Below are 25,692 nucleotides of genomic sequence, written 5' to 3'. Positions count from 1 at the left end.
TTTTTTATTATTCTTATAGTTTTATTATAGTTTTATTATTATTATATTTTTTATTATTATTATATTTTTTTATTATTCTTATAGTTTTATTATTCTTATTATTATTGAAATATTTTCCAAAATATATGATTTTTTTGACATTCTGCTGAATATTACGCCAAAGGGGGCAGCATGTAGCTTAACGGCGATTAAACCAATTATTCCCATTGGAAGTTGTTGTGTGCCTTCTGTGCGGTGTGGTCCGGCAGGATCCAATGCTCCAATGTCGGCAGCGCATCACAGTGTTCACTTTTTTTTATTTATTTTTTTAACTTTATTGAATAGTCACACAGACACTTCATTAGTCACTTCTGGACCGCCCGCCATCAACATACGTTTGGTCCTTTGACATTAAATACCATTGTTATGGCAGCAGATAGCTGGCACATAACCCCATGTATTTTCTTCAACGGCGGGCGGTCCGCTTTAAGGTAAAAGTGGTCTATGCAGCGGATTCACCGCAGGATCACTTTTTATCGGTGGCGGGAGAGGTGCCCCCCCCCCTTTCCCAGTCACCTCTGGCGCTTAACGGAGCTGTTGGTAGCGGCGGAGATGATCCCTTGATGGAAGCAACGTTAAAGGGACAATTTAAAAAATAAAAAATAAATAAATTATTATTAATAAAATTTTAAGTGTAAATGTTGAGATCTTGGATGATGGAAGCGACGTTAAAGGGACAATTTTTTAATTTTTTTTTTTTTTATTGCTTTTAAGTGTAAATATGAGGTCTTTTTTGACCCCCCAGATCTCACATTAAAGAGGTCCTGTTATGTTTTCTTTTTTTCTAATACAAAGCATGTGTACATTCCTTGTAATAGGAATAAAAGTGATCCAATTTATTTTTTTTAAAGGGACAGTGTAAAAATAAAAAAATAAAAAGTAAAATAAATAAGAATTTCTATTTTTCTTGTAATAGGAATAAAAGTGACCCCATTTTTTTTTTTTTTTAAAGACAGTGTCCAAATAAAAAATGAAAAGGTAAATAAATAAGATTTTTTTTTTTTTTTAAAGCGCCCCTGTCCCGACGAGCTTGTGCGCAGAAGCCGAACGCATACGTGAGTAGCGCCCGCATATGAAAACACACATGAGGTATCGCCGCGATCGTTAGAGCGAGAGAAATAATTCTAGCCCTAGACCTCCTCAAAACTGGTAACCTGTAGAAATTTTTAAACGTCGCCAATGGAGATTTTTAAGTGTCAAAGTTTGTCGCCATTCCCACAAGCGGGGGCACAATTTTGAAGCGTGACATGTTGGGTATCAATTTACTCCTTGTAATATTATCTTTAACAATATGAAAAAAAAGGGCTATCTTTACTGTTATCTTATTTTTTAATTCAAAAATGTGTATTTTTCCAAAAAAAAGTGTGCTTGTAAGACCGCTGCGCAAATACGGTGCGACAGAAAGTATTGCAACGACCGCCATTTTATTCTCTAGGGTGTTAGAAAAAAAAATGTATGATATTTGGGGGTTCTAAGTAATTTTCTAGCAAAAAGAAATGATTTTTAACATGTAAACAACAAGTGTAAAAAAGAGGCTCAGTCCTTAATAAAGCGGAGCTCCACCCTAAAGTGGACCTTCCGCTCATTGGAACCCTCCCCCCCTCCGGCGCCACAATTGGCACCTTTCAGGGGGGAGGGGGGTGCAGATACCTGTACAGTACAGCTATCTGCACCCACTTCCGGCGTAGATTCTGCAGAAAGGAATGCCCCTTTCCGCAGAATCTACGCCCCTTTCCAAAAGTCCCCCGCTGCCTGCTGGGAAACACACGGATCCCAGAGACAGCGGGGACCATCCTTATTGCGCAGCGCGACTCGCGCATGCGCAGTAGGGAACCGGGAAATGAAGCCGAAAGGGTCCACTTCCTGATTCCCATACCCAAGTTGGCGGCGGCAGCACCCGAGAGACGATCGAGAGATCGGCTTCGGGTGCCGACATCGCGGGCGCGCTGGACAGGTAAGTGTCACTATTTTAAAAGTCAGCAGCTGCAGTATTTGTAGCTGCTGGCTTTAAAAAAAAAAAAAAACGGCGGAACTCCCGGCGGACTCCCGCTTTAAGTGGTTAATGGCATCCCAGTCTTAGTCGATAGGGTTCAATATTGAATATTTGCAGCTATAACGGCTTCAACTCTTCTGGGAAGGCCGTCCACAAGGGTTAGGAGTGTGTCTATGGGAATGTTTGACCATTCTTCCAGAAGCGCGTTTGTGAGGTCAGGCACTGATGTTGGACGAGAAGGCCTGGCTCGCAGTCTCTGCTCTAATTCATTCCAAAGGGGTTCTATGGGGTTGAGGTCAGTGCAGGTTGAGGTCAAGTTCCTCCACCCCAAACTCGCTCATCCATGTCTGTATGGTCCTTGCTTTGTGCACTGGTGCGCAGTCATGTTGGAACAGGGGCCATCTCCATAACGGTTCCCACAAAGTTGGAAATATTATATATCTAAAGTAACTCCAATTACTGTAACTTGCCAAAATTTTGGCAAAGCAAGCTCGTCCTTGTTTACTAGACTGCGTAGAATTGATTCTTCTTCCAAATTCCCATGCTGAAGGTTTTTCTTTTACCATTACTAGACCCGTGTAGGATCCATCTTGATAGAGATGAGTCTTAGCACAGCTCCTATTAACTCTGTGTGAAACCTTACGTGACATTCTGAAAATGAAGTTGTGACCTGCCGTGGTTGAGCGAACGTGGTGTGATGAGGTCCGCCATCATTTCAAGCTCGGTGACCTGACATGAATTTGCCTCCGTGGCTGCAAATGCTGACAGCAAAAGACTTTGGTGAAGGACCTTCATGGAATCCCTGAGGTTGGCGTTCCTCGACCTTGGACCAGTCATTCACTTTGCGCTGGGCCTCGGCACAGAATTCATTTCTCACCCCGGCTTGAAAGATGTCACATTTGATAAAGATTGGGGTGAACGGGGACAGTCACGGGACCTAAAAACTCAATAACTGTAACCAGCTTTCTGAAACCAGTTACAAAAAAATTCAATAAGTACGTGTATGACCATGAAATATTCAGCTGATTCCTGGTGATGATTAAAAAATAAAGTCAAGTTTAGTGTTAAAAAAAAAAAGGAATTAGTGGTTGACCCATACTTCACTCAAACAGTAAAAACATATAAAATGTAACAAATTGTTGCAAGTTGTGTGTTGATAACTTGATAAGGGGGATAAGATACATTGCATAGAGTAGCCAGCAGGGACGTATTGGTTATTACGATCAGTAGGCTCCAGGTTCTTCCCTTCCCTTCCCCGTCCCTTCTCATAGAAAATTGCAGGTTCTGAAGAAATGGCCTCCAAACAGTGGCAGTTGCTTGCCCTTTTACTGGTCCTTGGGACACTATACATAGCACTGACCCCAAAGATAAGGCACTACTCCTCCCACTGATGAGACACATTTCCTCCCACCTACACAATTCTTCCCAAAGCCACCAACAACAGGACATGGTTCTTCCCACTGATACCAACAACGGGCATTATTCCCCTCACTGACACCAATGGTGGGCATTGTTCCCCCGCTGATAACAGCAATGGGCATGCTTCCTCTCAATGACGCCATTGATGGGGTACAATTCCTCCCACTGACACCAATGATTAGGCACTATTCCTCCCACTGATACCAACAACAGGCATTATTCCCCTCACTGACACCAATGGTGGGCATTGTTCCCCCACTGATAACAGCAATGGGCATACTTCCTCTCAATGACCCCATTGATGGGGCACAATTCCTCCCACTGACACCAATGATGAGGCACTATTCCTCCCACTGATACCAATGGGCATTATTCCCCCTCACTGACACCAATGGTGGGCATTGTTCCCCCACTGATAACAGCAATGGGCATACTTCCTCTCAATGACCCGATTGATGGGGCACAATTTCTCCCACTGACATCAATGATGAGGCACTATTCCTCCCACTGATACCAATGACGGGCATTATTCCCTTCACTGACACCAATGGTGGGCATTGTTCCCCCACTGATAACAGCAATGGGCATATTTCCTCTCAATGATCCCATTGATGGGGCACAATTCCTCCCACTGACACCAATGATGAGGCACTATTCCTCCCACTGATACCAACGACGGGCATTATTGCCCTCACTGACACCAACAATGGGCACAATTCCTCTCAATGACACCAATGGTGGGCCACTATTCCTTCCACTAACACCAATGATGGGCATTATTGCCCCCCAATAATAACAACAATGGGCATAATTGCTCCCACTGGCACCATTCATGGGGCCCTCTTCCTCCCACTGACAGCAACAATGGGCACAATTCCTCTCAATGATAAAAAAAAGCTCATGAGACACATTTTCTCCAACTGACACCATTGATGGATCACTTTTCCTTCCACAGAAAATGAGAGAAATGCCCCTCTTAAATTGGTGGTCGGTAGAAAAAGAGCCCTTTATATTGGTGGTCATGGGGGAAATATCCTTCTAAATTGGTGGCCAGTAGAAGAAATGCCATTTATATTGGCAGTCATAGGAGAAATGCCCTCTTAATATAGTGACCAGTAAAAAAAAGAGCCCTTTAGATTGGTGGTCATTGGAGAAATGTCCTTTTTAAATTGGTGGTCAGTAGAAGAAGAGTCCTTTATATTGGCGGTAGGCGAGCATGTGCCCCCCTTATATTGAGGAACAGTGCAAAAGTTTCCCTTTGCATTGCTTGTCAATGTAAAACTGCTCCCTTACATTAGATTCTGCCCCCCCCCCCCCCCCAACATTTGTGGTGACTGTAAGTGGAAGGCCAATTTGCCACTATTCATCCCTTCACTTCTGGAAAACCCCTAGCAACTTCTGGAGGAGCCCTGGTTGAGAAAGGCTGCTCTGTAGTCGACATGTGTGTGCACTGTGTATCATAAAATCATGTCAGGGTTAAGTCTCCGTTCTTCTGATCTCCACCGGCCTATTCATCCACTTCCTGAAGCATAGGCTCCACACCATTGCTCTGAACCAGATTCTTGAGGGTGACAAAGATGAACCATGACTGCCCAATGTGTGTTGGCATGGCCACTTGTAGTTTCCCCTCCACAAAAGCTCATGTAGTAGGGTAAGAGCACAGGAGCACACCTGGTATTGCCACCCCATATCAGGGAGGAACTTCTTGACAGGACTACCTCATCATATATCACAGAGGAACTTCTTGACAGGACTACCTCATACTATATCATGGAGGAATTTCTTGACAAGACTACCTCACCCCATATCATGGATGAACTTCTTGACAGGACTACCTCACCCTATATCATGGAGGAACTTCTTGACAGGACTACCTCACCCCATATCAAGAAGGAACTTCTTGACAGGACTACCCCACCCCATATCATGGAGGAACTTCTTGACAGGACTACCTCATCCTATATCACAGAGGAACTTCTTAACAGGACTACCTCACCCCACATCATGGAGGGACGTCTGGACAGGACTACCTCGCTCCATATCAAGAAGGAACTTCTTGACAGGACTACCCCACCCCATATCATGGAGGAACTTCTTGACAGGACTACCTCACCCCATATCATGGAGGAATGTCCTGACAGGACTACCTCACCCTATATCATGGAGGAACTTCTTAACAGGACTACCTCACCCCATATCAGGGAGGAACTTCTTGGCAGGACTACCTCACCCCATATCACGGAGGAACTTCTTATCACAGAGGAACTTCTTGACATGAATACCTCACCCCATATCACGGAGGAACTTCTTGACAGGAGTACCTCACCCCATATCATGGAGGAACTTCTTGAGAGGACTACCTCACCCCATATCATGGAGGAACGTCTTGAAAGGACTACCTCACCCCATATCATGGGGGAACTTCTTGACAGGACTACCCCATCCTATATCATGGAGGAACTTCTTATAACAGAGGAACTTCTTGACATGACTACTTCACCCCATATCAGGGAAGAACTTCTTGACAGGACTACCTCACCCCATATCATAGGGGAACTTCTTGACAGGACTACCTCACCCCATATCATAGGGGAACTTCTTGACAGGACTACCTCACCCCATATCATGGGGGAACTTCTTGACAGGAGTACCTCACCCCATATCATGGAGGAACTTCTTGAGAGGACTACCTCACCCCATATCATGGAGGAACGTCTTGAAAGGACTACCTCACCCCATATCATGGGGGAACTTCTTGACAGGACTACCCCATCCTATATCATGGAGGGACTTCTTATAACAGAGGAACTTCTTGACATGACTACTTCACCCCATATCAGGGAGGAACTTCTTGACAGGACTACCTCACCCCATATCATAGGGGAACTTCTTGACAGGACTACCTCACCCCATATCATAGGGGAACTTCTTGACAGGACTACCTCACCCCATATCATGGGGGAACTTCTTGACAGGACTACCTCACCCCATATCATGGGGGAACTTCTTGACAGGACTACCTCATCCCATATCAGGGAGGAACTTCCTGACAGGACTACCCCATCCTATATCGTGGAGGAACTTCTTGACAGGACTACCTCACCCCATATCAGGGAGGAACTTCTTGGCAGGACTACCTGGTATTATTTTAATTAAAGCTGCAATAAGAAATTCTAACAACATGTTAAATAATGTAGCAGATTTTAGCGATTGGGTTTAGGTATTTTTTATTTAAACTGGCCTTAGTATAACGATATGTTGGTCCTCCCCGTACTTCTACCTGGCCGGCCTTGACTGTACGGTGAGTTCCTAATTGTCCATCTGCCGTAATCTTATCATTACGGGCTCCCGTTGTTTAAAGCTTGCAATCTTCCACTAATTAGAGGATCTGGGGAATCGATAATGCCTGAAATTTTGAGAGCGCTCATATGTAAAAAATGTGATTATCACAGGCGCCGTCTGGTTCACGGAACACCCAGTGATAGTGAGTGTTCCTCTTCACCTAGCATGAGGCTTGGACAATTGCTGTACATATGGCTGGGGTACCGGGGGGGCAGCACTCCTGGGCTATCCTGCAAGCTCCCTTTTCCTGGCCGGCCCACTTAATCATTTTGCAATTGGATTGGATATTTACTATACTGCCAACCATTTAGATGTAGAAAAAAAATAATAATAGTTTGACTGGATAAAACAAGGATTGGTCTGCATTTTCCAATGGAAATACAAAAATTACTGGATCAAACCTAAAAGAAAACCACAATTGCAGTTGATGCAATGTGGGATTAAATGTCAATAGGAGATCCTATAAATTGTCAGATCTTCTATATATATTGGAGAAAAAACAATATTACAAAAAAAAACTGTCACAATTGGGTTTAGGCAACAATCTTACTGTATAATTTACTCTTACATTTTTATTATTATTATTTGTCTCATTAGGATTTTTTTTGTCTGGGGCTTGGGAGTCAGGGGCTCAGGGGGCACTATAAGTTTAACGTTTGCTGCCATGTCAACTGCCAAACCCAATTGTGACCGTTGAGGATCACTTTTTTATTTTTTATTATATACACATTTATTTTATTTATTTATTTTTTATTATTTTTTTCATTTATTTATTTAGCTATTTTTTTTTTTTTTTTTGCTGAAGTTGGGCTTTAAAATAAAATAAAAAATAAAAAATAAAAAAATTGACAATTGTGTAAACTCAGCAACTTTAGGATGGGGTGTGAAACCCCATTCTAAAGTTGTTGAGTTTACACAATTGTCATTTTTTTATTTATTTTTTTATTTTAAAGCCCAACTTCAGCAAAAAAAAAAAGCTAAATAAATAAATGAAATAAATAATAAAAAATAAATGAATAAATAAATAAAATAAATGTGTATATAATAAAAAAAAAAAAAGTGATCCTCAACGGTCACAATTGGGTTTAGACAACAATCTAATTGTATAAATTACTCTTGCAAAAATCAACAGGATGGCACTATTTTTTCGGAAAGAGTCTTATTTTTGTTATATCTGTGCAGGTTGTGTTTTTTTTTTTTTTTTGGATTTTTTTTTGTCTGGGGCTTGGGAGTCAGGGGGCACTTTAAATTTAACGTTTGCTGCCATGTCAACTGCCAAACTTCAGACCCCATCCTAAAGTTGCTGAGTTTACACAATTGTCTTTTTTATTTTTTTTTCATTTTAAAGCCCAACTCCAGCAAAAAACAAAAAAACAAGAAACTAGATAAATAACACAACACCTTTGGGATGAATTAGAGCGGAGACTGCGAGCCAGGCCTTCTCTGTGTTCTATTGAGTTGAGATCAGGACTCTACGCAGGCCAGTCAAGTTCCTCCACACCAAACTCTCTCATCCATGTCTTTATGGACCTTGCTTGGTGCACTGGTCCAAATCATTTGGTGGAGGAGGGGATTATGGTGTGGGGCTGTTTTTCAGGGGGTTGGGCTTGGCCCCTTAGTTCCAATGGTCAAACGTTCCATAGACACACTCCTAAACCTTGTGGACGGCCTTCTCAGAAGATTTGAAGCTGTTATAGGTGCAAAGGGTGGGCCAACTCAATATTGAGCCCTACGGACTAATGCCCCGTACACACGGTCGGACATTCTGACCACAAAATGCGTCTGATTTTTTCCGACAGATTTTGTGCCAGACTTGTGTTGCACACACACGGTCAGAGAAAGTTGACGGAAAATCTGATCAATCAGAACGTGATGACGTTTGTTGCATACGACGGGACTACGTTGAGGCTAGTAGCCAACAGCTCTGGTCTCGTAATTTCATCTGAGCATGCGTGGCACTTTGTCCGTCGGAATTCTCTACCAACGACCGGAAAAAGTCTGATCGGATTTTTTTGTCGGAAAATTTTAGAACCTGCTCTCAAATTTTCTCCGTCGGGATTCCTGATAGAGCCCACACACGATCGGATTTTCCGACAATATAATCCCATCATACCTTTTCTATTGGAAATTTCCAATCGTGTGCACAGGGCATAAGACTGCACAGCACAGTGGTGTAGTGGTTAGCACTCTCACCTAGCAGTAAGAAGGGTCGCTGGTTTGAATCCCAACCATGACACTACCTGCCTGGAGTTTGCATGTTCTCCCTCTGCCTGCGTGGGTTTCCTCCGGGTACTTCGGTTTCCTCCCACAATCCAAAGACATGCAGGAAGGTTAATTGGCTTCTGTCCAAAATTGGCCCCTAGTATATGAATGGGGACCTTGAATTGTGGGCTCCTTGAGAGCAGGGACTGACGTGAGTGTGCAATGTACAGGGATAGGGACAATTGTAGACACTCACTCAGGTTGGACTGGTGTCTTTATTCAACCTAACTATCTATGAAGCTATGAAACTGGGATGCCATTAAAGTTGATGTGTGGGTAAAGGCAGGTGTCCCAATACTTTTGACAATATAGAGTATATATATATATATATTCTGAGGTTCTTGTGCCCCCCCCCCCCCCTCCATACAGAATGACTTTTTTCTAGCCACGGAATTCTTCGGCCGTCGTTCAGTTTTACAAGCTTTGGGACTGACGGATGCGAAGACGTCGCCGTTCTTAAGCACACAGTCAGTTCCCTCTTGAAGGTCTCACAGCTTGGAGATGGTGTGATAAACCGCACAAGAGGCAAAAATTCTCACGGGCGATTAATAACAATGATGACTGGTGCCATTAACGGGGGGGGGGGGGAGCCGGGAGACGTGAACCTGCCGAGTGATGTATCAGCCGCGCGCGGAGAGCAGAGCTGTCCTTCCATGATAACAAGGCGCGCTTCATCCTCGCTTATCGCCTCTTCTGACAGCAGCCTTTGTCTCCGGTGTCAGGAGCTGTTCCGGGCGCTCATCGCGCTTTATGAATATATCGCTCACCTGCGGTGGTGACAGCTGGGGGCCAAAACTGCCACATTCCTCCCCGGGGTCGTCCGTCATGTTGCGTCAATCTCCCATCCAAAGGATCCATCAGTTCCCGGCGCGCCCCCACTCCCCCCCCCCCCCATCTCATCGCGCTCACCTTTGCCGCCGTGTCTTTTATCACCTTCGTCTTTTGAACTTTTCGGTTACAAAAAAGTGCTTTTTTTTTTGTCCTGACAGCTCGATCGACTGAAGGACGAATGTCACGAATATATATGTAGTGTCTGCACTACGTAGTTACATAGTAGGTGAGGCTGAAACAAGACACAAGTCCATCAAGTCCAACCTATGTGTGTGATTATATGTCAGTATTGCATTGTATATCCCTGTATGTTGTGGTCATTCAGGTGATTATCTAATAGTTTCTTGAAACTATCGATGCCCCCCGCTGAGACCACCGCCTGTGGAAGGGAATTCCACATCCTTGCCGCTCTTACAGTAAAGAACCCTCTACGTAGTTTAAGGTTAAACCTCTTTTCTTCTCATTTTAATGAATGGCCACAAGTCTTGTTAAACTCCCTTCCGCAAAAAACTTTTCTCCCTATTGTGGGGTCACCAGTACGGTATTTGTATATTGAAATCATATCCCCTCTCAAGCGTCTCTTCTCCAGAGAGAATAAGTTCAGTGCTCACAACCTTTCCTCATAACTAATATCCTCCAGACCCTTTATTAGCTTTGTTGCCCTTCTTTGTACTCGCTCCATTTCCAGCACATCCTTCCTGAGGACTGGTGCTCAGAACTGGACAGTATACTCCAGGTGCCGCCGGACCAGAGTCTTGTAGAGCAGGAGAATTATCATTTTATCTCTGGAGTTGATGCCAATATTCTGTTTGCTTTGTTGGCAGCATCTTGGCATTGCATGCCATTGCTGAGCCTATCATCTACTAGGACCCCCATGTCCTTTTCCATCCTAGATCCCCCAGAGGTTCTCCCCCCAGTCTATAGATTACATTCATATATCTGCCACCCAAATGCATTATTTTACATGTTTCTACATTGAACCTGATTTGCCTTGTAGTTGCCCACCTCATTCATTTGTTCAGATATTCTTACAAGGTTTCCACATCCTGCGGAGAAGTTATTGCCCTGCTTAGCTTAGTTTTGTCTGCAAATACAGAGATTGAACAGTTTACCCCATCCTCCAGGTTCTTTATGAATACATTAAACAGGGCACACAGTGTGTGTCTTGTCAATGGAGGAGGAAGCGGTGCTGGATCAGTAATCTGTATATAAGGTGACGGTGTGTGTCTGGATCAGTAATCTGTATATAAGGTGATGGTGTGTGTCTGGATCAGTAATCTGTATATAAGGTGACGGTGTGTGTCTTGTCAATGGAGGAGGAAGCAGTGCTGGATCAGTAATCTGTATATAAGGTGACAGTGTGCGTCTTGTCAATGGAGGAGGAAGCGGTGCTGGATCAGTAATCTGTATATAAGGTGATGGTGTGTGTCTGGATCAGTAATCTGTATATAAGGTGACGGTGTGTGTCTTGTCAATGGAGGAGGAAGCAGTGCTGGATCAGTAATCTGTATATAAGGGGATGGTGTGCGTCTTGTCAATGGAGGAGGAAGCGGTGCTGGATCAGTAATCTCTATATAAGGTGACGGTGTGTGTCTGGATCAGTAATCTGTATATAAGGTGACAGTGTGCGTCTTGTCAATGGAGGAGGAAGCGGTGCTGGATCAGTAATCTGTATATAAGGTGATGGTGTGCGTCTTGTCAGTGGAGGAGGAAGCGGTGCTGGATCAGTAATCTGTATATAAGGGGATGGTGTGCGTCTTGTCAATGGAGGAGGAAGCGGTGCTGGATCAGTAATCTCTATATAAGGTGACGGTGTGCGTCTTGTCAATGGAGGAGGAAGCAGTGCTGGATCAGTAATCTGTATATAAGGTGATGGTGTGTGTCTTGTCAATGGAGCAGGAAGCGGTGCTGGATCACTAATCTGTATATAAGGTGACAGTGTGTGTCTTGCAATGGAGGAGGAGGAAGTGGTGCTGGATCACTAATCTGTATATAAGGTGATGGTGTGTGTCTTGTCAATGGAGCAGGAAGCGGTGCTGGATCACTAATCTGTATATAAGGTGACAGTGTGTGTCTTGCAATGGAGGAGGAGGAAGTGGTGCTGGATCACTAATCTCTATATAAGGTGATGGTGTGTGTCTTGTCAATGGAGCAGGAAGCGGTGCTGGATCACTAATCTGTATATAAGGTGACGGTGTGCGTCTTGTCAATGGAGGAGGAAGCAGTGCTGGATCAGTAATCTGTATATAAGGTGACAGTGTGTGTCTTGCAATGGAGGAGGAGGAAGTGGTGCTGGATCACTAATCTGTATATAAGGTGACGGTGTGTGTCTTGTCAATGGAGGAGGAAGCAGTGCTGGATCAGTAATCTGTATATAAGGTGACGGTGTGTGTCTTGTCATTGGAGGAGGAAGCGGTGCTGGATCACTAATCTGTATATAAGGTGATGGTGTGTGTCTTGTCAATGGAGGAGGAAGAAGCGGTACTGGATCAGTAATCTGTAAATAAGGTGACGGTGTGTGTGTTGTCAATAGAGGAGGAAGCAGTGTTCGATCAGTAATCTGTATATATGGTGACAGTGTGTGTCTTGTCAATGGAGGAGAAAGCAGTACTCGATCAGTAATCTGTATATAAGGTGACAGTGTTTCTTGTCAATGGGGGAGGAAGCAGTGCTGGATCACTAATCTGTATATAAGGTGACAGTGTGCGTCTTGTCAATGGAGGAGGAGGAATCAGTGCTGGATCAGTAATCTGTTTATAAGGTGACAGTGTGCGTCTTGTCAATGGAGGAGGAAGCGGTACTGGATCAGTAATCTGTATATAAGGTGACGGTGTGCATCTTGTCAATGAAGGAGGAGGAAGCGGTACTGGATCAGTAATCTATGTTCCTATATTGGACTGAGAGTTACCCTATAGCAGTGACAATGTAGAAGTGCGTCCGTTGTCTATATTTAGTGATTTCAGCATCTACAATGCTTTTCATTCGATCTCAGTTGTTACTTTTAAATGTTTCTTTTTTTAGCCTGTTACAATTGTATTCTTTTTTCTTTTTTTTTCTATTATTTTACTAGCTCTCCGGAACACACACACGGGTTGGCTGACGTTAACAATGCAGATTTTCCAGACGTATCAAATATTGATGACATATATATATATAAATAAAACGAAGAACACGGGTCTGGAAATCGTTGTGCGAAGTGTAGCAATGTGCATAGTTGCAGCCTGCATAAAATATCTAAATAGCGAGCGTATTAGCCCCCCGAGAGGACGGCTTTGAGAAGGTGGACGTTGGACGCCGTCCTGAAAGCAATTATTAACGCAGGTTGCGAGCGTTGTGTACGGTAACTCGGCAACGTTTTGGCGCGATGTGCTGCCTTTTATTAAACAATACTGCGAGTGTTTGATTGTGAGTTCACAGGATGCAGACCAGTGCCAAGTCCTCACTGCGATCCCCTTCTTCCAGAATAGAAGGATTTTTTTTTTCTTTTTTGTGTCCCTCTTAAAGAGGACCTGTACTGTTGACGGTGGATCCAAAAAAAGCAAGCTAAGGACTTTGGACCAATCACTGGTACTGTCTGTCGTCTCCTTGCAGCTGATCCTTTCTTTATGGCTGACTTAACATGCCTTGTTCTGAACTGTGTTGAGGCATCCATCTTGGAAGAGGCAGGGCTTTGCTTCATAATATAAGAGCTGCTCTCCACCCCTCCCATGACTGGTGATTTCATGTCCAGATCTACAAAATTACTTAACAAAGGAAAGGAAATCCTTGCATTGCAGATCCCCAGGTACAGCTTTCTCTCCAGCAAGGAGAACAGTGAGCTACAAATTAGTTACATCACCATATATCACTCCACCCTAGAACAGGGCTATAAAGAATACCTTGGAAAACACCTTTTGGAGCTAGAGATGTGGTCCGGGTGTGCTATCCCATGCTCGTCTCCTGATAAATGATCCAAGCATTCTCTCCCTATGGTATGCACAATTAGCATCTACCCTTTACATTATACTTCCTCTGTGCTGTCACCCAGCATCTAACCCTTTATCTTAATCCCAGACGAGCAAAATGACTAAACAAAAGAAGAGAAATCCTTGCATTGCAGATCCCCAGGTACAGCTTCCTCTCCAGCAAGGAGAACAGTGAGCCACACAGTAGTTACACCACCAAATCTCGCTCCACCCTAGAACAGGGTTATAAAGGATACCTTGGAAAACACCTTTTGGAGCTACAGATGTGGTCAGGGTGTGCTATCCCATGCTTGTCTCCTGATAAACAGTCCAAGCCTTCTCTCCCTATTGTATACACAATTAGCATCTACCGTTTATATATTATACTTCCTCTGTGCTGTCACTCAGCATCTACCCTTTATATTAATCCCGGACGAGCAAAATGATGAAATAAGGAAGGAAAATCCTTGCATTGCAGATCCCCAGGTACAGCTTTCTCTCCAGCAAGGAGAACAGTGAGCCTTTGTAACCGCACAGACTTTGTCTGCAGGTCCCCTGAGTAGCAGCATTAGCTATTTGCAAACATCTTGTGTGCTGTCACTCAGCATCTGTCCTTTAACTTAATCCCGGACGAGCTCCCACATAGTTAATGATGAGATTGTATGTGCAAGTGTTTGATTGTGAGTTCACAGGATGAAGACCAGTGCCAAGTCCTCACTGCGATCCCCTTCTTCCTAAATAGAAGGATTTTTTTATCTGTCCCTCTTAAAGAGGACCTGTACTGTTGACGGTGGATCCAAAAAAAGCAAGCTAAGGACTTTGGACCAATCACTGGTACTGTCTGTCGTCTCCTTGCAGCTGATCCTTTCTTTATGGCTGACTTAACATGCCTTGTTCTAAACTGTGTTGAGGCATCCATCTTGGAAGAGGCAGGGCTTTGCTTCATAATATAAGAGCTGCTCTCCATCCCCCCATGACTGGTGATTTAAGGACTGGAGGAAGAAGTCCAGATCCACAAAATGACTAAACAAAGGAAGGGAAATCCTTGCATTGGAGATCCCCAGGTACAGCTTTCTCTCCAGCAAAGAGAACAGTGAGCCACACAGTAGTTACACCACCAAATTTCACTCCACCCTAGAACAGGGCTATAAAGAATACCTTGGAAAACACCTTTTGAAGCGAGAGATGTGGTCAGGGTGTGCTATCCCATACTCGTCTCCTGATAAACGATCAGAGAATTCTCTCCCTATGGTATCCACAATAAGCATCTACCCTTTATATTATACTTCCTCTGTGCTGTCACTCAGCATCTACCCTTTATATTAATCCCGGACGAGCCCCCACGTTGTTATTCATTTGCTCAGGTTCTTATGCTAACAATACTAAGCATTTGTAACCGCATGCACTTTGTCTGGAGGTCCCTTGAGCAGCAGCATAAGCTATCTGTGAACTTCCTCTGCGCTGTCACTCAGAAGCTACCCTTTATATTAATCCCGGACGAGCCCCCACATTGTTATTTATTTGCCCCGATTCTTATGCTAACACTACTGTGGCCCTTGTAACCACACACACTTTGTCTGCAGGTCACTTGAGTTAGCATCATTGGCTATCTGTGAACTTCCTCTGCGCTGTCACTCAGAAGCTAACCTTTATATTAATCCCGGACGAGCCCCCACATTGTTATTCATTTGCCCAGGTTCTTATGCTAACAATAATGTGGCCTTTGTAACCGCACGCACTTTGTCTGCAGGTCCCCTGAGCAGCAGCATTAGCTATTTGCAAACGTCCTCTGTGCTGTCACTCAGCATCTGCCCTTTAACTTAAAGGGGTTGTAAAGGTAAAACGTTTGTTTTCAGCCAATATGTGTTCTCTGTGCTATATAGATAGTGAATATAGTTGTTATTTCTGCTTAAAATATTTAGTTACCTGTTAAATAATTATGCTATTTCTCCACTCCCTCGTTCCCTCTCTTGATTCTCGCCTCAACTTCAGACTGTGACTGGGCCATTCTAACACATGAATATGCTTTGATCTAAACCATTTCATTGTAGCTCTGGCTGTATGTTTTGGGTCGTTGTCCTCCTGGAAGGTGAACCTCCGCCCCAATCTCAAGTCTTTTGCAGACTTTAAAGAGGAAGTAAACCCTGATGAGTTTACTTCCTCTTTGATTCCCTGCAAAGGTAAATGCATAGTAGTCCATTATGTGTCACTTACCTGACACAGGAGCCAGCGAAGTCACTGCTGTCCCCTGTAGTCTGGAGCATCCATCTTCTCGGTGGGTCTCGCTGCTCCGCCGCTGTCATTCGGTGAAGCCGTGATGATGTCACTCCCGCGCATGCGCACGGGAGCCGCCACTCGTGGCATATCGCCGTTGACAGCGGCGCGCTCAGTGCGCCTGCATGCGCCGTAGACAGCGGTGCCTGTCTTTTGCCAAATATCTCCTAAACCGTGTAGGTTTAGGAGATATTTCTTGGACCTACAGGTAAGCCTTAATCTAGGTGTACCTGAAGGTCAAAGTTGGTTGTAAGGGTTTACAAACACTTTAATAGTTTTTCCTTTATTGCCCCGGACACACGATTGGAAATTCCGCCGGCAAAAGTCAGATGAGAGCTTTTTGTCGGAAATTACCGACCGCGTGTACGCTCCATCGGACTTTTGCTGGCAGAATTCCTGCCAGCAAATGATTGAGAGCAGGTTCTCAATTTTTCGGTCGGAAAAAAAGTTCCGATTGGAAATTCCGATCGCCTGTACCACCAATTCCGACGTGCAGAATTCTTACGCATGCTCGGAAACAATTTGACGCATGCTCTGAAGCATTTAACTAAGTTTTCTCGGCTCATCGTAGTGTAGTACGCCACCGCGTTCTTGGCGGTCGAAAGTTCAGAGGACTTTTGTGTGACCGTGTGTATGCAAGCCAAGCTTGAGCGGAATTCCGTCGGAAAAATCTTGGATGGTTTTTCCGACCGAATTCCGCCCGTGTGTACGGGGGAATAAGATTGTCTTGTATTTGGCTCCATCCATCTTCCCATCAACTCTGACCGGCTTCCCTATCCCTGCTGAAGAAAAGCATCCCCACCACCATGTTTCACAGTGGGGATGGGGTGTTCAAGGTGATGTGCAGTGTTAGTTTTCCGCCACACATTGTGTTTTTGCTTTTAGGCCAAAAAGTTCAAATTAGGTCTCTGACCAGAGCACCTTCTTCTACATGTTTGCTGTGCCTCGTGAATCGTGGATGATTTATTTCCTTTGGACTTGTTTCGCCTATATTTTTTCCTTTTTAGCCCCTGTGAATGGGCTCTTATGGACACTTATTTACATATTTGGTGTGATTTCTTTATACACATTTTTCGCCTAATACATTTAATGTCATTACATTCTTTTTTTTTGTGTTTTCACAATATTGAGTTAATTTTTTTTAGCGCCGGTTCATATATTTATCACTATTATTTGCACTTGCAACTTGCACCCAAATTAATTTAATATACAAAACTGATAGAGCTTGTTTTTTTGTTTTTTTTTGGTATAATTTAATAACCACTGTTTTTTTTTGTTTTTGTTTTTTTCTTGTTTTTTTTTTTTTACTGTATAAAGGAAGAAAAAAATGGCATTGCTCATCAATAATTTCTTTTACATAAAAAAAAAAAAAAACACAATCATTGATGGTCATGTTAGTGTAAATTATATTTTATACTTTCTGTTATAAAACATATCCAAAAAAATAAAATAAATAAAATTTAGGCCATAATGCATTCTGCAACATGTCAGCGATCAATGACTTATAATGTGACTGAGATAATGTGGCGGCCAATCTGGCACTAACAGATATGGGCTGGGAGGAGCACTAACTGACGCTGATGTCGCCAGTGACACAAATACAGTGATCAGTGATAATACTGTACACTGTCACTGTACTAATGATGCTGGGTGGGTGACAGGAGTGATCGGGAGGGCAATCAAGGGGTTAACGGTGTGCCTAATAAGTGTAATAATGTGTGCTGATTTTACCCACAGGATCTGGTTTCCTTTTCCCCCTGAACTAAGGGTTAAGTTCAGGGAGAAGAAACAGCCAGATCGTTGGTGTTTTGTGTGTTTGTAGAACTCTGTGCTGTGATTGGCCACAGCTGATCAGCAGGTATACAGCCAAAAACCATTGGCTGTAACCTGCTGACAAACTTGTGCTGCGTCCAGTCACAGCACAGGTCGGAGGCTGCTGCAAAACCAGGAAGTTCACCACGTTGTACATGGGGTATATGGCAACGCCTGGCTGTGCCGCCCACTTGCAGTGAATGTACTTTAATGGGGGGCAAGTGGTTAAGACCCGAACGATCCTACACCATGCTCTGTGTAAAAACCTTCAGCACCCTTACTGGATCGTGAGTAGGCTGAATGTTTATAAACACTGGCAGTGCTTACACTTGTGAAGGCTGTGATTGGTTCACAGTGATCACAAGGTACAGAGCCACTCTGGTTTGGCTCTGTACACCATGCTGTGATCTGAGCTGTTAAATGACAGCTCAGATCACAGCCATTAACGGATGCCCTGACTGCCCATGTGTGTTTTCTGGAGCGCTGTTTTTATGGTGGATAAACGGAAGTTGTTTTTTTTCTAGTTTTTGGTAGAGTTGGGAAATCTTGCAAACCTCACGCTGCAAAAACACAGGACCCCCCCCCCCCCAACTGATCCTACAGATTTAATACAGTAGGTCGTCCCATATGTGATAAAGGTTATCCACGGCCTATTCATTTCTGTATCTGCCCAAAAACATTCAGTCATTTCCTGTGCCATGGCATGTTGAATCCTATTTGTATTTCTAAATTATTTCCTCCAATCGAACGATGATTGCTTCCAAGCCGCAACATTCTAATCACGCGGTGTATATACAGAAAGTAGCCATGAAATGTTATGCTGCGTTGGTAAGATTCGTGTTTTCATACTTCCTATAAATGATGACTGATCACTCTCATATGTCTGGATGGTTACCTCGAGCCTTCAAGGAAAACTCTTGTACTGTAGCTCCTCATCCCGCCCCGGTACCCCGCTGTGCTGGAGGAGCGCGCTCCCGCCATCCGCTGTTTGTTGAGCATCAGATGTGAGAATTGGCCACAATGGTTTTGCTCCAGGTGCAAATCTTAATTCTTTTTTTTTTTTCCCTTCTTTCTGCAGAGTTCGGCAGCTGTGGTGCTGTTTAATCGTCCTCCCCGTTGGGTACTTACGTGGATAGCTGTGCGCGGTTCATGAACGGATACCGGGGGTGACGTTTATTGACACAAGGTATGTAGCCGCTGACTGCTGCGGGGAAAGATGATTGCACCTTTCGGATTTCCTGCGATCGTTTATTTTTATGCATTTTTCTGTACTTTCTATAGTGAGAAAGTACTGAGGCTGCTATTGAATGCTAGTTCTGTGGATGTCATCCTGGTCCACCGGCTTCAGTGGTGTCATAGAATTCAAAAATTGAAGGCGATGTAAAAGACACAAATTAATACAGCTCTGTAATCTGTGTTACATCATTACATCATTGTTATTATTATTATTATTATTATTAATAAAGTATTATTTCATTTTTTTTTTTTTTTTTACTATTATTATTATTTTTATGTAAGTATTATTATTATTATTTTGTTTTTATTATTATTATTATTATTATTGTTATTTCGTTTTTATTATTATTATTATTTAAGTATTATTATTTATTTTTATTTTTTTTATTTTTTTTACTATTATTATTATTTTTATGTAAGTATTATTATTATTATTTCGTTTTTATTATTTTTATTATTATTATTTAGTATTCAATATTATTATTATTTCGTTTTTATTAATATTATTAATAGTATGAATAATAATAATTATAATAATAATAAAAAAAACTAAATAATAATAATTATAATACTTTACATAAAAATACTTAATACTAATAGTAAAAATAAAATAAAAAACTAAATAAAAATACTTCAATAATAATAATAACCATGATGTAATGTTGTAACACAGAACACAGAGCTGTATTAATTTGTTTCTTTAGCCGCGCCTACAATTTTTTAATTCTATGACACCACTGAAGCCAGTGGACCAGGATAACATCCACAGAACTAGCATTCAATAGCAGCCTCTTTACTTTATTATTATTTAGTTTTTAGTATTATTATTATTTATAGTATTGTTAATAATAATAATAATAATAATAATAATAATAAAAACTAAATAATAATTATATAATAATAATAATAACAATAACAATAATAATAATAATAATAATAATGTCTTATTATTTTATTATTTTTTTTTATATTATTATTATTATTATTATTATTATAGTATTATTATTTATTTAGTTTTATTATTATTTGTACTATTATTATTTTACTATTATTATTATTATTATTATTATCATTATTATCATTATTATTATTACTTTATCAGGGACAACCTCAAAATTTGGGATTTTCTTTTACTTTCATTTTCTGTTTCAATGATTTATATTGAAAATGTTCAAGACATTTTTAAAAATGTAAGGTTAAACTGCATTCCATATCTCAATATTACTATACAGTGAACTTTTCTAGAGAAGTAAATGATCATCTCCTGGCCTGCACAACTGTTACAACGTATTGCTCCAATTCAGAGAAGGATGAAAAACTACAAAAAAAAGGGGAAGACAACCGGATAACATTTCCGTAATCTAGTAGATAATTTCATTTTCAATGATAATGATAAACAGGACAGAGTTCCCCTCTGTTACTTTTCTGGGAACAACCCTAAATTTGGGATTTTCTTTCACTTTCGCTATCAATGATAATGGTAAACAGGGCAAACGGGGGCACAGACAGCAATAAAAACTGACAGGGGTTCAATCCCTCTCATAGTATCCAAAACTAAAAAAAAAAAAAAAAAATACTTCAATATTATTATTATCTTTTGTATTATTATTATTATTATTTAAGTATTTTTTATTTATTTTTTTGCTTTATTATTATTAGTATTATTATCATCATTATTAGTTGTAGTATTAGCAGTAGTATTTTATTATTTTTATTATTATTATTACTATTATATCATTACTGTGTTCTGTATTACATCACTAACAATATATATATATATATATATATATATATATATATATATATATATATATATATATATATATATAATATATATATATATATATATAGATATATATTTGAACACAAGTAGTGTAAGCATCTGAATAAGACTTGCAGCCCCGTACAGCAGAGCTCAGACTCAGAGACTCTAGAGAGAAGTAGTACAAGGAGTCAGTCATGTGTGTTTCAGTGCAGGGAGCATGCTGATAGGAGGACAGGGCAGTGAGATCAGCTCACCATTCTCCCACTTTTCCCTTCACTGTCCAATCACAGGGTGGAGAAGTGACAAGACCTAACGTTTTATTTTTTTTTTATTTTTTTTTATTAATTTAAATGCAATCCGTTTAAGTATCTGGATTTGACTTATCACCAATCTATAGAGGCCCCCTGTACAGTAGAGCTCAGCCTAGAGAAGAGAGAAGTAGCACAAGGTGCCAATAAGACGTGATTCAGTGGTAGGGGCATGCTGACAGGAGGAGAGCGGCGAGATCAGCCCACCCATTTCTTTTCACTGTCTATTCACAGAGTGAAGAAGTAACAAAACCTATTATATATATAATATTAATAATAATATTGATAATAAATATAATAATAATAATATTATATATAAATATATATATATATATATATATATATATATATATATATATATATATTTTATATAGATATATAAAATATGATTAATATTATTTTATATATATATATATATATATATATATATATATATATATATATATATTAATAATATTGTTATATATAATATATTAATATATTATTATATACATATATATATATTAATAATCATTTTTATATGATATATTAATAATCTTTTTTTTTTATCTTCTTTTTTTTTTTTTTTTCGCTGTGTTGCAAAGTCAATCTGTGATTACTTGTTATTAAAAAAATAGAATTTCCTGTATGTGCTCACATTTGAAAAATGTATTTATCATGCTTGAAAAAGTAATAATTACTACTTGAATCCCAAACTAAAGTGTATCTTTGTTTGATAGAAAGTTTATTTTTTATTTATATATATATATATATATATATATATATATATATATATGTATAGTGCTGAACTTCAGCTTTAAAGCGAAATCGGAAATGTTTCCCCCAGAATGGGAAATCCTGCAATAGGGTAATTTCTGACGACAACTTTCTAAGCCCTTGTACACACGGTCGGAGATTCCAATGGAATGTGTCCTATCGGACCGTTTTGTCGGATATTCCGACTGTGTGTGGTCTGCATTGGACTGTTTCCATCGGAATATCCGTCGGACCAAATTTTCCAACTTGCCGGAAATATTTTCCGACAAAATGCTCCGATCGGACACACTCCGATCATGTGTAGAGAATTCCGATCGGACAAAGTGCCACGCATGCTCAGATCAAATTCCTACATCAAAGCTATTGGCTACTAGCCTGAATGTAGTCCCATCGTAACGAAATTACGTCATCACGTTCTGAACGATCGGATTTTCTGACAACTTCGTCCGACCGTGTGTATGCAACAGTTTCGGACAAAATCCAACGGATTTGGTTGTCGGAATCTCCGACCGTGTGTACAAGGGCTAAGAGAGGATTTCCCTCATTAATCCTTAAAGCTTTATGTGCTGGGGATTGCTTTTTTTTTTTTTTTATAAATCTTTTTTTATTTTTTTATTACCTCTTTTATTTTAGACCAGGGGTGCCCAACCAGTGGCCCGGGGGCCACATGTGGCCCGCAGAGCCATCTGATGTGGCCCGCGACCTCCTGCTCTGGGATAGAATAGAAAGAATACTGTTATTAAAGGTCCGTTTATTACTATAATCACAGTGTATATATGAGTATATCTGTTCTGCAGTGGTTACTGGGCTGCTTTCAAACTGATCCGCAGGTGCAGAGCAGGTTACCTGCACTGAGCCATAGACTTCTTTTATTACCTGCGAGTTTGATGAGCTTTCTGAAAGTGCATATAATAGGAGTCTATTGCAAACTGCAGGAAAGCCAAAGATACACTGCATTGCCCACGTTGTGCGGGTAAACCGCAGCACATCAGTGTGAAAGCAGCCTTGGACTCCTTTCACATGGTCAGTCCAACCAATTGGACCTTCTATTCACCTCTAAGTAGTGGCGGACATAAGCCGACTTGTGTTCTACCTCCAATACAATCTGCCAAAAAGTATCGTGGGCTGCGTCTGTGTCCGCTCTGTAAATGCAGAGCGGACACGGACATTCCATCCACCCGCTCCGCTCATTGTGGCCCGCGACCGATTACCAAGTCGTTTAAGTGGCCCTCGGTCTTCAAAAGGTTGGGCACCCCTGTTTTAGACCCAGTGATTTCATAGTTTCATAGTTAGTAAGGTTGAATAAAGACACCAGTCCATCCAGTTCAACCTGAGCATCTACAATTGTCCCTATCCCTGTACATTACACACTCTCATTGGTCCCTACCCTCAAGGAGCCCACAATCCAAGGTCCCCATTCATATCCTAGGGCCAATTTTGGACAGAAGCCAATTAACCTGCCTGATGTCATCATTAGATCTTTTGTGCTTCTCTATAAAATGCATGGCTGGTGGGAGGGGCCTGGTGGGAGGGGCCTGGTGGGAGGGGCTGTCCTGAAAACATCTCATTACCCCGCCCTCTGTCCTGATGCAAGCAGTGGGTGGGCTCTTGGGAGGAGTTATGCAAATATCATCATGTGTTGATGGGTGGGTCAGTGTCAGTCTGGAGGAGTGGGTGTGGCTGCGTTTACATCGGTAACGCCCACATGTTATGCTGGAGATCGATCAATGAAAGAACTGAAAGCCAATGAAGGAAAGGGGGCGGGGCCAGGGGCAGTCAGGCTGGGGAAGAAAGTGATAGATGATGCTGGACGTCTACCAGCCGGGAAATGAGGGCGGGGCTCTATCTGACTTGCTGCAGATTCTAATGCACGTTGTGAGAAGCTCGCAGTGTGCGGGGAAATCAGAGGAAGACATTGCAGTCCAGGAGAGGAGCCGCTACACCTGTGCAAGACTGATGGGAAGGCCCGGAGATCAGATATAAAAGATCTAAACCCGAGAATAAAATGTAATAAGTTTCCATTGGTCGGTGGGATCGTCTCTTCCTATCACATTGATATTTCCTATCATTGTATTATTAATAGGAGGGGGTTCAAGGTACCATCCCCCATCCTCCATGGCGGGCAATGCTGGTAGAATAGGGCGGGGCACAGAGATGATCGTAGTACGATCGATCCCCCGTCTGCGTCCATCAATGGTCATGAATCCCGGACTGTCCCCATTGGGAAGAGTTGATGTAGAGATGTCCGAGGAGCGCTCCGACGTGTGGAAAGCCCGGTAGTGGAGCGCGCGGCCCGGGGGAAGTTTACTACATTCTCTCAGTCTCACACCCGCTCCATAAAAATACTTTGTATGCGTTCTCCTAATTCTCACTTCCAGTGTAAAAGTGTTTATGAGCTTTACTCCTCTCCTTCCCTTCACACCGGATCAGAGGCCCCCCGACTCCCCCCAAACCCACAGCCATGGGTGGTCCTCCCAGGACCCTCACACCGCCCATTGTCCAATCACAGGAGATTGTTAACCTTTCCACCGCCGGCCTTCACCTGCCACACTTATATAAATTATTATCTGACTTTATTCTATTAGTAGTAGTAGTAGTATTACTATTACTACGGTTAGTATTATTATTACAATTAATATTATTAATAGTAGTAGTATTACTATTACTACGGTTAGTATTATTATTATTAATATTATTATTAGTGCTAGTGTAGTAATAGTAGTAGTACTAATATATATATATATATATATTTTATATATATTTGAGGGCACTAGTACTAATAGTAGTAATATTGTTATAATTATTATTGCTAGCATAAGTAATACTATTTTTTAATGAGTATTATTATAATTAGTAGTAGTATCATTATCTTTATTGTTACTGTTAGCATTATTAATAGTAGTAATAGCAGTATCCTTATTATTACTGTTATTATTATAATATTAGTATTATTATTAGTAGCAGTAGTATCATTATCTTTGTTATTAGTGTTAGTATTATTATTATTATCATTATAATTAATATTAGTGGTAATAGTATCATTATTATTACTGTTAGCACTAACAATACTATAATTGCTCTTATTATTAATAATAATATTAGTAGTAGTAGAAGAATTATCTTTATTATTAGTGTTAGTATTATTATTATCATTATTATTAGTAGTAGTGTCATTATATTTACTGCTAGTATTAATATTTACATTCATATTATTATTATTATTACTGCTAGTCGTAGTAATAGTAGTAGTATTGTGATCATTATTATTATTGTTAGCATAAGTAATGCTATTTATTATTATTAGTAGTAGTAGTAGTAGTAGTAATAGTAGTAGTAGTAGTATCCAGATTATTATTTTTATTATTATTATAAATATTATTATTATTATTGTTATTATTAGAAGTATAAGTATCTTTATTATTAGCGTTAGTATTAATATTATCATTATTAATAATATTAGTAGTAATAGTAGTAGTAATATCATTATTAGCATTAGCAATACTATAATTGCTCTTATTATTAATAATAATAATAATAATAATAATAATAATAATAATAATAGTAGTAGAATAATTGTCTTTATTATTAATGTTAGTATTATTATTATCATTATTATTATTATTAGTGTCATTATATTTACTGCTAGTATTATTATTTACATTAATATTATTATTATTATTATACAGGATTTATATAGCGCCAACAATTTAT

General features: G+C 40.8%; 1 protein-coding gene across 5 annotated transcripts in view; it reads left to right on the top strand.

Moving 5' to 3' along the window:
• Positions 1-25,692, top strand: part of CNTFR (ciliary neurotrophic factor receptor) — a 756,323-nt gene that overhangs the window by 316,570 nt on the left and 414,061 nt on the right. For 4 of the 5 annotated variants that reach the window (XM_077474629.1, XM_077474624.1, XM_077474625.1 and 1 more), the window contains one exon: positions 18,995-19,102. The gene's annotated coding sequence lies outside the window, so the exon portion shown is untranslated. Of the gene's footprint in view, positions 1-1,050; positions 1,095-18,994; positions 19,103-25,692 lie in introns of all 5 variants that reach the window. The other variant, XM_077474626.1, reaches the window with a different exon arrangement.

The sequence above is a fragment of the Lithobates pipiens genome, unplaced genomic scaffold (assembly GCF_037356315.1).
Source record: "Lithobates pipiens isolate NorthernLeopardFrog02 unplaced genomic scaffold, aLitPip1_a1.2 Scaffold_97, whole genome shotgun sequence".
NCBI lineage: Eukaryota > Metazoa > Chordata > Amphibia > Anura > Ranidae > Lithobates > Lithobates pipiens.
This window is presented reverse-complemented; position numbering and strand designations above follow the sequence as displayed.